Raw genomic sequence first — 13861 nt, 5'->3', positions numbered from 1 at the left:
ACGACCCTCGCAAGTCATACACAGTACGACGGCTGCATCCCATTGCTCTTGCGACGTCAATAACTGATCTTCCCGCTTGCAACCTGCCAACGGCACGTTCACGTTGCACATTTGACAATCATGGCATTTCAAGTACCGTTAGAACCATGGTTTAAAAAGTGTTTTTTTAATTCTTGAGGCCAATGCAAACACGTGCATATGAAGAAAACTTCGATGCGAAGATCACATGATCGACTGCATGTTCAAAACCTAATTTGGCACTAACGTCATTTGCACGACGAATGGATGGGTTTGAGTGGGCTTTGCTAACGTTTTTCTAGAGATAGGGATCCCATTTCGGATACATAGGTGTATCATCAGAGAAAAATTATTCATTATTTTTTAAATTACATTTTGTGAAGTTTCTTTTTTGACTCAGTATATAAAGAGAGGAACGAGGGTGGTGGGCTCTGTTATCAGACATGATCCTTCTGGTCAGGCGGTCAAGACTCTGGATGTGTTGTTTTGTCCAATCAACTACTCCAAAGGAATAGGAGAGGACTGGCACAGCAAAAGTATTGGTGGCTTTGACCTTGTTTCGAGCATTTAGCTCTGAGCTCCAGATTTTCTTCAAGTGAGTTTTATACTCGGCCTGAAGTTTGTCGTGAATCAGGGCATTCTGGAGCTTGTCTCGAATTTGCATTCAAATATAGGTGTAGGCCTGATCTTCCACAAGATACCTCAATAACTCCTCCCCGCTGTAACTTGACCGATCATTCATTAATTACCAGGGCTCCAGATAAATTTTAAACATCAGGAAGTAATGTTCTATACTTTTCAATGCAGGAGTACTGGAAATTCTTAAGAGTACATAAAGAGTAAATTTAATGGAATTTAATGGAGTACCAGTAATCTTGTGTTTCTGTTTCATATATGCGCAAACAGCACTGCTACCTTGTGTAAACAGGTCAATAAACAATAAACAAAACTTTTTCATATAAATACGTCTGTAAATGATTCTAAGACCGTACACCACTGCCGTAGTGCGTATGTGCTACGTTTCTAAATTATTTCCTCAGGCGTATCGTGCACATTTTATATCCGTACCCACAGCTGATACGTCCCTAATCTGGAGCCCTGATTACCCTATTTGAGGTTTCAAATGAAGAGTATTACATTTGTCGAGTCCAAACGTCATGCCAATATCATTAGAAAACGACTTCAGACAAGGAGAACCTGTTCTTTCAAAATTGGCATCTCCTATGGCAAGGGAGCTCAAAGTCACATCCAGCCAAAGGAGATGAGCAAGCGATGTTAGGGATTTGTGCTGAGGAGGTCCGGGATGGTAACCTCTCCTCTTCATTGGAGCAGAAAGCTCAAAGGATTTGAGACAAACAAAAAGAAAAGGGATCAAAAGGAATCCCTGAAATATTCCCCTTCTGATTGGAATAGATTCCCGAAGTCTGCACCTCCCCTTGCGAGTACACCCTCAAGTAGAGTCGACCCGCAACTCATTAAAGACTCTTGAGTAACCAAGTAGTCGCTCAAGGAGGTCAATACACTGAAGAGACTTCAGAATCCACTCGTGATTAAAGGATGAGGTGGTACAAAGACCATGGAGCCCCCATCACTGCTCACAACTATATTTTGGGATGCTATATCACAAGGGTATGTATCTTCCAGTAAATAGATCTTAACAAATACGAAAGCAAATGGTCCATGCTTCATCAGAAGTGGTAGATTTATAGAGCAATTAAAAAATGCCACACTTTGAAAGACTATGCTAGATCTATGTCAGATGTCACAAACACTTCTGAAATAACTTTAAGGCCTATATACATGTATAACCCAACATTAGAAACCAAATGAATTTTGTACACTATGGGGCATACATGCAATCTAAACTATTTTTACGTTATCCAAAATTGATTGTTATGTGTTATTTCTAAAAAGGAAATATCTGCTTCTTTAGATGTTTTTTTTAAATACTACATTTACTAATAAGATAATTCTGAAAGTGATTGCTAGTATCATAACTCATTAAAGTTATTTCAACATCCAGAGAATTTGAAAAGCAAAGACTACGTTTTGGTCAAACCCTGGTCGTGCATTATCCAGTTCCTCTGGATTCATAGATTTTCGAAGTTTTCTTTGCGCTAAGATAGTCGGAAGTGCCATGCATTAACATTAACTTACGACTATCTTAACGCTAAAAGAGCTTCGAAAACAGGCCCTGGAACATAAGAACTTACAAAAATCTCAGTTGACGTTTCATGTAACGGAATAAATATTGAAACATATATTTAACCCATATTTGATGTAATTCTTCTGATAAATCATCAGTTTTTAGGAGGTTATCAATATTTGAAGACTGAGCCAAAGCTAGTGTTTATTAAGATGATGGATTTTGACAAATTGTTCTGAGGTTTGTTGATGGTTATTGGGAAAATGAGCTTCATATTAAATTGCACACTGGTTTGTAGGAGGTGAATGCTTCAGGACATTTTCATGTCTGTTTTCCTAAACCTTTGTTATGACTTTTAAATAAATTTTAAATCAACTTTACTATAATTTGTATGACACCAGTAAGTATCTCAGAAAAGGAAATAGATCAAAATCAGTGTTATGTCCTCTATGGATATGGTCTCAGATCTAATAAAACAAAGGTTATCATTGTTTAATTAAGAAGCAATAATGTCAATATGTAAATGTATTGACAAAAAAGCTTTGAACATAGGACATATTCTTTTGCACCTTTATTTTACACTAGTAGTTAGCAGTTAAACGTCTCTGATAAAAAACAATAGATCTACATTTGTATTTTTTGTGTAACATTCTATTTCAATGCTAGTTAATTGTTCGATAACTGTGGATCCTCTGTTCCAAGATTTTGCATCACATGTTTCCTATTTCTGGAAGATGGCTCAGCTAGTGTACAGGTGCAGACTGTATCTTGGATCTTTTTTGTGTTCTCGTACTGTGACATACCTGTACATAAACGCTGGCAGTTCATGAAGTCCAGTATTGTGGAAGTTTGTATGTAAATTAGGATTCAACAAAAAAGTACATATAGAAAAGTAAAATGGAAATGATTAAAAGAATGATTTCCTTATATTCAGTGTCAGTTTATCATGGTGTACAGATTTTGAAGAGAGAAACTTTACTGAGAATTGCTGCAGATCAGCTGTTGAATATTTGCTGGGTATGTCCAGATCTAGATACATCCATGGAAACATACTGTTTTACAAGCCCACTTACCTTCCAGATTTCCAAATGTGATTGATTTGTTTACATAAATTATATACAGACAAATAAAGTGCATGAAGTAGTACACGGGAACATTTTCTGCTTTCTTTTAATTTACCATTCTCTTAATACATTAAAAGATAGAAACCCATGTTTTCAGATTATTGAACCAAATATTTGAACAACGCCAAAGGATAAGTAAAGGGCGCCACGCGCAATGTTGATAATCTATTTATAGATACCAAAACGATCTGCAACATGAACATGTGGTTGTGTTCACGAGTTTTATAAAATTATAAACTCAAACAACAAAATTTCAGTTACCCTTCCCCTGCTAATATCTGTGACGGAGGTGAATCGCCAGATAGATTAATTGATTCGAAAGAAATTAATCTTCCTACAGTCTCAGCAGCTAGTCGAGACGATTTTTCATCGGGCATGTAACTCATTTTCACTCGCCAGTTGCAATCTGCCAGCTATAATATAATAAAAATCACATACGTATAACTTGCCCTCTTTAAATAACATTCACAAACGACGGATACCAAAGTATCACAAGCAGAATTCATCAACAACGTTCGCAATCACGTAACGTTTCGCCGGCGGTGACGCCATTGTGATTAGTCCGTGGTTGTCCCCCAAACGTCAAAAACGAAGTGGGCGGGGCTTATCGACCGGGACTGAATCGGTCTATTACCAGGGCCCTGATAAATTTTAATCATCAGGAGTACGTACTCTTTACTTTTCAATGCAGGAGAACTGGAAATTCTTAAGAGTACATAAAGAGTACTTTAATTGAATTTAATGGATTCATACCTGTCAACTCTCACGCATTTGGCGTGAGTCTCACGCTTTATTGACAAATGTCACGCCTCACGCCTCCAAATAATAATCTCACGCATATCTGGTGCCAAAAATAATTTCAAAATTAATACGCATTTTCGTTCGTTTTGCGTAAAGTTGAACATTGAAAGAACGCCTGAATGAACGAAGTACTAAAACGATGTTTATGCGAATGATTCGGCTTATTATTATTTATTAGCATGCATCTTTTAGTGTCAAAAAATGCCACCATAAGGCTCCAAATGCTCCTGAAAATCACTAAACTTCGCCCCCAGATACCCCACCAGGGCGTCGCCCCTCGACATGTACCCGGCTGGACCCCGGCTTATTTTTTTTCAGTCTCACTCCAAACCATCTTTAGGGGTTGACAGCCTCTGTGGATTACCAGTAATCTTGTGTTTCATTTCATATATGCGCAACAGCATTGCTACTCTTTGTGTAAACAGGTAAATAAATAATAAAACAAAACTTTTTCATATAGATACGTCTGTAATTGATTCTAAGACCGTACACCACTGCCGTAGTGCGTATGTGCTACGTTTTCTAAATTATTTCCTACCGTATCGTGCACATTTTATATCCGTACATACGCCGATACGTCCCTAATCTGGAGCCCTGATTACCTTGTCGGGTTCCAAATGAAGAGTATTACATTTGTCGAGTCCAAAACGTCATGCCAATATCATTAGAAAAGGACTTGACAACGAGAACCTGTTCTTTCAAATTGGCATTTCCTATGGCAAGGAGCTCAAAGTCATCCATGTAAAGGAGATGAGCAAGCAGTGTTGGGGATTTGTGCTGAGGAGGTACGGGATGGTAACCTCCTCTTCATTGAGCAGAAAGCTCAAAGGATTTAGAGACAAACAAAAAGCAAAGGTCTAAAGGAATCCCCTGAAATATTCCCTTCTGATTGGAATAGATTCCGAAGTCTGCACATTACCTTGCGAGTACATCTCAAGTTGAGTCGACCAGCAACTCATTAAAGACTTGAGTAAATCAAGTAGTTGCTCAGGGAGGTCAATACACTGAAGAGACTTCAGAATCCACTCGTGATTAAAGGATGAGGTGGTACAAAGACCATGGAGCCCACATCACTGCTCATAACTATATTTTGGATGCTATATCACAAGGGTATGTATCTTCCAGTAAATATATCTTAACAAATAAATACGAAAGCAAATGGTGCATGCTTCATCAGAAGTGGTAAGATTTATAGATCAATTAAAGTGCCACACTTTTGAAAAGTATGCTAGATCTATGTCAGATGTCACAAACACTTCTGAAAGAACTTTAAGGCCTATATACATGTACATGTATAACCCAACATTAGAAATATACGGAAGCGTAGTACGGCCACGATGAAATTTTTGTTGGTCTTACTATCTCCTAAGTAGTACTTAATATCTCATACGTAGGACTAAGTATCTCCTACGTAGGACTAAATATCTCCTACGTAGGGACTTAGTATCTCCTACATAGGATTCTAGTATCTCCTACGTAGGACTTAATATCTCCTACGTAGGGACTTAGTATCTCCTACGTAGGACTTAATATCTCCTACGTAGGACTTAGTATCTCCTATGTAGGACTTAGTATCTCCTAAGTGGTATCTCCTACGTAGGGACATAGTATCTCCTACGTAGGACTTAGCATCTCCCTACGTAGGACTTACTATCTCCTACGTAGGATCTCTACTATCTCCTACGTAGGACTTACTATCTCCTACGTAGGACTTAGTATCTCCTACGTAGGACTTAATATCTCCTACGTAGGACTTAGTATCTCCTACGTAGGGACGTAATATCTCCTAAGTGGGTATCTCCTACGTAGGACTTAGTATCTCCTACGTAGGACATAGTATCTCCTCCGTAGTACTTAATATTTCCTGTAGGAGATGATCGATATACGTTTATATGGATTAATCTGAAACAGTCGACTTAAAGCCCCAGCCACGCACACAATCTCCTGTTTCACTGTTTCAGTCACTGTAAGAGTCTACAGTCATTCGTTTCATTCACTATTAGAGTCTACAGTTATGTGTTTCATTTACTGTTAGAGTCTACTATCATGAGTTTTAATTTACTATTAGAGTCTACTGTTTCCTTCACTATTAGAGGGGCGGTGGGTAGCCTAGTGGTTAAAGCGTTGTCTCGTCACGCCGAAGACCCGGGTTCGAATCCCCACGTATTGTTTTACGCCGCACTCAACACTTGTCCACCCCAGTCAAGTCAACCTGTAAACAATTACGAATAAAACCGCAAACGAGCGTTGCATCCGATCCAACCTAGCCCTATAAAGACAAGCAACAACTTGCGGAGGTCGTGTATAACCCGAGTTTCATATCACAACCTCACTCCCAACCATACCACCCACCTCTGTGTGTGTGTGTGTGTGTGTTGTGTCTTTGTGTGTGTGAATAGATGTATGTATGATAGATTAAACATAACCATACCCAAACCTCCATGTCACCCTAACGTAATACACACACAATAACACTGTACAGTAACACTGCATTAGTGTCATGAATATTCACTGACTCACATTTCGACTATCTAACGTCCTACATAGCCAAACATTTCTCAACTTAATAACCATCCTTAAAAATGATATATTAAGTCCTACGTAGGAGATAGTAAGTCCTACGTAGGAGATAGTAAGTCCCACGTAGGAGATAGTGACCCAAAAAAATTTTCACCGTGGCCCTCTACTACGCTTCCGTAGAAACAAATGAATTTGTACACTATATATACATGCAATCTAAACTATTTTTGTTATCCAAAATTGATTGTTATGTGTTATTTCTAAAGTAAAGACAAAACTTTAAATTACAAAGTGAAAGTGATACATGACGATATAATCATGTTCCTTGTTCAAAACAAATATATGTTTGAAAGATTCCGTTTTCTTACTCATTCTTGTTAGATATAATTCCAGTAACGTGTCGCATGTGATACAAATGAAAGGATAAAACATAAAAATAACCAAATATATCATATCAATGTGCATTTGGCCAAAAATACAAAATAACTTCTTACCTGTCTGCGGATAGTGAATGGAAAGATAGGAAACTACAGATGGGGAATTCTATCTGGAATACACGAGACCCTGCGTGATCTCAAAGAAGGTCAAGGCCGTAGGTGAAATGTGTATACGGTGATGTTTGACCTAACTAAACAGTAACACTAGATCTACATCTTCCATTGTTTTGCTGGTTAATCATAATGACATCTTGGTGATACATATATAATGGACCATCAGTATGAAGGAGATGGAAATACTGTAAGAAAGTTATCATTTAGTGCGTTTGACTGTCAAGTCTTATTTCTAGAGAGTGTTGTCCAGTATTCGATCACATTGTTTTTTGTTAACCGTTCCGATTTGTTGACGCAAATGTGCTTTGATATAACTGTTTTAAGTGCATGTCATTTACTGTTCAGTAATGTTTTGTGCTGGTGACTGTATATTGCAGTTCATTTCACTGACGTGATATCATATCGATGAACAGTCAGTAGCTACTCAGCCTACTGAAAGTATGTCCAGTAGTTTTGTCTCTTGCAAGGTCTAGAGTTCATAATGTGAACACAATCCAGTAAGATCTTCCGCCAGTATCCCCTTTATATTTCATTCTGGTCAAATCATATCACCTGACATAAATATTCCTCATCTGATAAGAATGGGTTGTAACATGTTTCTTTAATTGTATCTGAACATACTGAAAGACATATCCAACTTCTAAGAGTGACACTGAAAGAATTTGTTCCTCATTGAAATTTAGGGGCGATACGGGCGGAAGTCTTACCAACAATCAAGTAGGTTATAGATTTGGAAAAAAAACGGTAATGTGAAAATAAAAACGTAACCAGTAGAGGACGTAACGTGTACGCGAGACGGTCCCCTGTTACGTGTACAAGTGACTACCTGAGAGGGGGTCACTCATTCGCATCACTGCCTGATCACAGACAGGGAAATTCTGCATGTCACACAAAAACGCGTCTAAAAGTGTTATTTATGAAAATAATGAAACAAAATTTGCTACAGACATTGATAGGTTGTTAAAGTTATTGATTGACATGAATGAAAACGTATAAAGAAAACATTAGATAGTCAAATTTTGACCAAAATGTGCAAAATTTTAAGCAAAATTTGACGATATTGAACAGCTTAATTCACCTATGTGCATATTTTTCAGAAACTTACATTTAATATTCTCTGAAAGCTCTTCATCGCGAGATTCAAAATATATATGCAGCTTTCGAGGCACACCAACGCACACCCGCTTTGTTATTGTGTTGAAACATGTTTACTTTCTTAAAATCCAAAGCGTAAATCGTCCTCTGCCTAGAAGTGACTGGGGAAGCTTAGACATTAAGGGGTAAGGGTAATAATTCAGACAGTAGAAAGACTACTGTCAGTATAACCCTTTAAATCAAATTATATTACCTGAATACATATCTATACAAAGATATACAAGTAATGAAAAGTACCTTATAAAATAGGCGGGGGTACATAAGGAACTCTTTTTCCCTTTTATCCCCCGCATGTAATGCAGGGGATATAGTCGTCGCCAACCGGTCCGTCCGTCCATAATCATTTTGTTTCCGTGCATCTTAAAACCGCTCAATATTTTTCAACAAAACTTTGTACATATATCAAACAGAACCTTAAGTGGTGCCTTTTGCTATTTTCACATTTTTGGCATTTTTATTTTTCCCTCGATTTCCATGGAAACGATTCGACTTAGTCCCAAAAGGGAAGGGTAGGCTTCGCTTCCGGAGCACAACTCGAAAACTTCTCAATATCTTTCAGCAAAACTTGGCAGATATGTGAGGCAGATCCCAAAGTGGTGCCTTTTGCTATTTGCAGATTTTGTGATTTATTATTTTCTTGGTTTCCATGGAAATGATTCGAATTAGTCTCAAAAGGAAGGGGTGGGTTTCGGCTTCCTCGAGCACAACTCTAAAACTCTTAATATCTTTCAGCAAAACTTGGCAGATATGTGAGGCAGATCCCAAAGTGGTGCCTTTGCTATTTGCAGATTTTGTGATTTATTATTTTCTTGGTTTCCATGGAAAATGATTCGGACTTAGTCTCAAAAGGAAGGGTGGGTTTCGCTTCCGAGCACAACTCTAAAACTTCTTAATATCTTTCAGCAAAACTTGGCAGATATGTGAGGCAGATCCCAAAGTGGTGCCTTTTGCTATTTGCAGATTTTGTGATTTATTATTTTCTTTGGTTTCCATGGAAATGATTCGGACTTAGTCTCAAAAGGAAGGGGTGGGTTTCGCTTTCCGGAGCACAACTCGAAAACTTCTTAATATCTTTCAGCAAAACTTGGCAGATATGTGAGGCAGATCCCAAAGTGGTGCCTTTTGCTTTTGCAGATTTTTGTCATTTTTATTTTTCTCGGTTTCCATTGAAATGATTCAGACTTAGTCGCAGGTAGGTTTCTGCTTCCGGAGCACAACTCTAAAACTTCTTAATATTTTTCAGTAAAATGTGTCAGATATGTGAGGCAGATCTTATTTTGTTTATGATTACCATGGAAATGATTTGCACTTAGTCTAAAATCAAGTTGGACTTTAAGTAACTGTCAGATGATTTGATCTTTCAAAGATGTGGGGGCGGGGATTTGTCATCTTCTGATGACTCTTGTTTCTCATCGTTAGAATTAAGGGGTGTGTGTGTGTGTGTGTGTGTAATGGGCAGAAGTCTTACAGTGCTGACCTCGCAGCTAATATGTTGTAGAGTTGTTTTTGATGAATTCAAGTTTCAGTAACCTTTACACTTTAAAAGATGCAATTATTTATATAGAATTATTGATTTTTAATACAGATGATACTTTATTGTTGCATTTGTGCCCAGACAAGGCATTTTAACATTGAAAACAACATTTTATGCTGTGTGATAATAACCATAATATTCTGTTCTGAGCCAACTTTGCTAAGTGAATATCAGACTGAAGTTGAAATTACATGAAAATGAGCTTAACAACTCAATAACTTTGTGTCCATTTTAATACCAATCAGTTGGAAAAATGGCGTTATCATATTGACAATGGGTTGAATATCAAACCTTCAATTTGCTGGAAGTTAATATTGATAATTACAGCATTTACATTCAAATCCATTGTCATCTTCTTTATCAATTCCAGGTTTTAGATGCTCGTGATGTGTATGTGTTAATGAGGCGGGATGCCGGATTTCCAGAAATATCCGAAAGCATCATGGTACTTTCAGCATCTCAACTCTGTCATCCCGTTCACATCCCAGGAACATGTGGTGAGTTTAGAATGTTCAAAATCTCAACTCTCTCCTCCTAGTAAGTCATAATTATGAATCATTGAAAATATATTTTTGTGATGAAAATTAAATTAATTCCTTTTATTTTGTCAGAAGAAGAGTTATCTATCTTGGTCAGTGGTGCCACCAGATGGCCAGCCACTCACTCTCGCCAGGCCAAACCTACAGTGTGTGTATCACCCCACAGACCATTGTGACCTTCCTGGCCTCTCGATACCTTCCTGGCCTTCACCCTTCACCTTAGCCCTTCAATCATGTCTGTGGTAAGCTGTGAATGTCTGATTCTAATTCTGTTCCTCTGTTTTGTTGTCCCATTTGCATTTGTTATTATTTATTGAGTGAGAAAGGAAATATTAAAACATTTAACATCTACCAGTAATTTTTTGTCAAAATAACTGTATAGCACCCTTGTTTGTTCTATCTCTGAACAAAGGTGAGTTTCTGTATCTGTGGTAGTCTGTTTTTCTATTGTAATTTTGTCCTTCAGTTTTGTCCAGTTAGAGACCAACAATTGATAATCTGTTGAAAGCTTGTGGATTATTTAAAACAATATTTTATTCCATTAAATACTGAAAACGTGAATTACACACAAACATATGTTAGCTGGAGATGACATGACAAATATGTGTTGTCAACAAATATGGTTGTTGCGTGCATCCTTTCATTGCGGGGAGATCTCTTGAATCAGTGACCATAACAATGTTCTGCCTCCAACAACAACCCTCAGCACCTACCTCAGAATATTGAATTTTGATAATAACCAACCGCTTGATGTCGGCACATATTGTGTCTCCTTGATGCTGTTATGTACATCAAATGGAAGTTAATGTAAACTGTGTGTATTTTGTAGCATATATGCACGGTATGGCTTGGTTGTGAATGATGAGTTGATGCTAACCCTCAGCAACTGTCTACATGGCCTTGTCAAACCGGGTAAGTGGTTACATCTTTAACTAACCTCTAGTGCTTGCACAGTTTCAGATTCCAGGGAGCAGTGTTGTGTTAACTACTGAGGTGTTCAGAATCCTAGAGATGATCTTTAACTAACCTCTAGTGCTACTACTGAGGTGTTCAGAATCTAGATGATCTTTAACTAACCCTCTAGTGCTTGCACAGTGCTCTCAGATTCCAGGGGGCAGTGTTGTGTTAACTTACAGAGGTGTTCAGGAATCTAGATGATCTTTAACTAACCTCTGCAGTGCTTGCACAGTTTCATATTCCAGGGAGCAGTATTGTGTAAACTAGTGAGGTGTTCAGAATCTAGATGATCTTTAACTAACCTCTAGTGCTTGCACAGTTTCAGATTCCAGGGAGCAGTATAGTGTTAACTACTGAGGTGTTCAGAATCTAGATGATCTTTAACTAACCTCTAGTGCTTGCACAGTTTCAGATTCCATGGAGCGGTAATGTGTTACCTCCTGAGGCATTCAGAATCTAGATGATCTTTAACTAACCTCTAGTGCTTGCACAGTTTCAGATTCCAGGGAGCAGTATTGTGTTAACTACTGAGGTGTTCAGAATCTACTATGATCTTTAACTAACCTCTAGTGCTTGCACAGTTTCAGATTCCAGGGAGCAGTATTGTGTTAACTACTGAGGTGTTCAGAATCTACATGATCTTTAACTAACCTCTAGTGCTTGCACAGTTTCAGATTCCATGGAGCAGTATTGTGTTACCTCCTGAGGCATTCAGAATCTAGATGATCTCTTTAACTAACCTCTAGGGCTTGCATGTGTTTCAGATTCCAGGGAGCAGTATTGTGTTAACTACTGAGGTGTTCAGAATCTAGATGATCTTTAACTGTGCCTTCACCGACTTAAGAAAGCAGTATATTGAGTATAAATACTATAGTAACCCCTCATTTGCAACATTTGTTCGACTTATGTCTTCAAATCATCAACTTACTTCTGTGAATTTGTCTAAATACATATATTTTGCTTTGAAATTGTATGAATCAATTCCATTTGTAATCACAATATTGAAATGTTTTTGTGCTGTGGGCCTGTGGCCTAGAAAACGTAAAAAAAATAAAAAATAAATAAATAAATAAAGTGCTTGCGCAGTTTCAGATTCCAGGGAGCAGTATTGTGTTAACCACTGGGGTGTTCAGAATCTAGATGATCTTTAACGAACCTCTAGTGCTTGCTACTAAGGGTGTTCAGAATCTAGATGATCTTTAACTAACCTCTAGTGCTTGCACAGTTTCAGATTCCAGGGAGCAGTATTGTGTTCACACCCAAGCTGTTTGTGACTGTTGTGGTCCACACACCTCTTGTATTGTCTAAAACCAACCAGGTAGGTCAAAGTGAAAGATATTGATTATCACAGTATTGTCTTGTTTTTGGAATGCTTGTGTCTGTATTACAAGCTTTTATAATGTTTCAAGATGAAGGGAGAGATGTGCAATCTATTGTGTACTGCACTGTATGCCCCTTATTACATGGTAAGACAAATTCTCTCTAACCCGTGAAGATTCTGGGCTAGAATTGGTCTTCAGCAACCAATGCTTCTTGTAAAAGGCTTAATTAACGGGATCAGGGTGGTCAGGCTCGCTGTCTTGGTTGACACAAGTCATCGTGATCCCAATTGTGTACATCGATGCTCATGCTGTTGATCACTGGATTGTCTGGTCTAGATTCGATTATTTACAGACTGTCACTATATAGCTGGAATATTGCTGAGCGCGGCGCAAACTGAACTCACCTCACTTACCTGAAGGTAAACACTAACTGAAGGTAACACTACCTGATGGTAACACTACCTGATGGTAACACTACCTGAAGGTAACACTACCCGATGGTAACACTACCTGATGTCACACTACCTGATGTAACACTACCTCATGTAACACTACCTGATGGTAACACTACTTGATGGTAACACTACCTGATGTAACACTGCCTGATGTAACACTGCCTGATGGTAACACTGCCCGTAGGTAACACTGCCTGATGGTAACACTATCTGATGGTAACACTACCTGAAGGTAACACTACCTGAAGGTAACACTACCTGATTGTAACACTACCCGATGTCACACTACCTGATGTCACACTACCTGATGTAACACTACCTGATGTAACACTACCTGAAGGTAACACTACCTGATGGTAACACTACCTGATGTAACACTACCTGATGGTAACACTACCTTGATGGTAACACTACCTGAAGGTAACACTACCTGATTGTAACTCTGCCTGATGGTAACACTGCCTGATGGTAACACTACCTGATGGTAACACTACCTGATGTAACACTACCCGATGGTAACACTACTTGATGGTAACACTACCTGATGTAACACTGCTGTCCGATGGTAACACTGCCTGATGGTAACACTACCTGATGGTAACACTACCTGAAGGTAACACACTGCCTGATGGCAACACTACCTGATGTAACACTGCCTGTTTCTATCACTACCTGAAGGTAACACTATCTGATGGTAACACTACCAGATGTTAACGCGGCCTAATGGTATCAATACCTG

General features: G+C 38.4%; 1 protein-coding gene across 4 annotated transcripts in view; it reads right to left on the bottom strand.

The window, feature by feature from the left end:
- The window catches only part of LOC124258520 (skin secretory protein xP2-like), a 44649-nt gene extending 37507 nt beyond the window's left edge, over window positions 1-7142 (bottom strand). For all 4 annotated transcript variants that reach the window (XM_046692595.1, XM_046692593.1, XM_046692594.1 and 1 more), the window contains exon 1: window positions 7104-7142. The gene's annotated coding sequence lies outside the window, so the exon portion shown is untranslated. The remainder of the gene's footprint in view (window positions 1-7103) is intronic.
- Window positions 7143-13861: the final 6719 nt, after the last annotated feature.

The sequence above is a fragment of the Haliotis rubra genome, unplaced genomic scaffold (assembly GCF_003918875.1).
Source record: "Haliotis rubra isolate DU_JTF1 unplaced genomic scaffold, ASM391887v1 Scf696, whole genome shotgun sequence".
Lineage (NCBI taxonomy): Eukaryota > Metazoa > Mollusca > Gastropoda > Lepetellida > Haliotidae > Haliotis > Haliotis rubra.
Note: the sequence above shows the minus strand (reverse complement) of the source record. Positions and strands in the feature narration are given on the sequence as shown.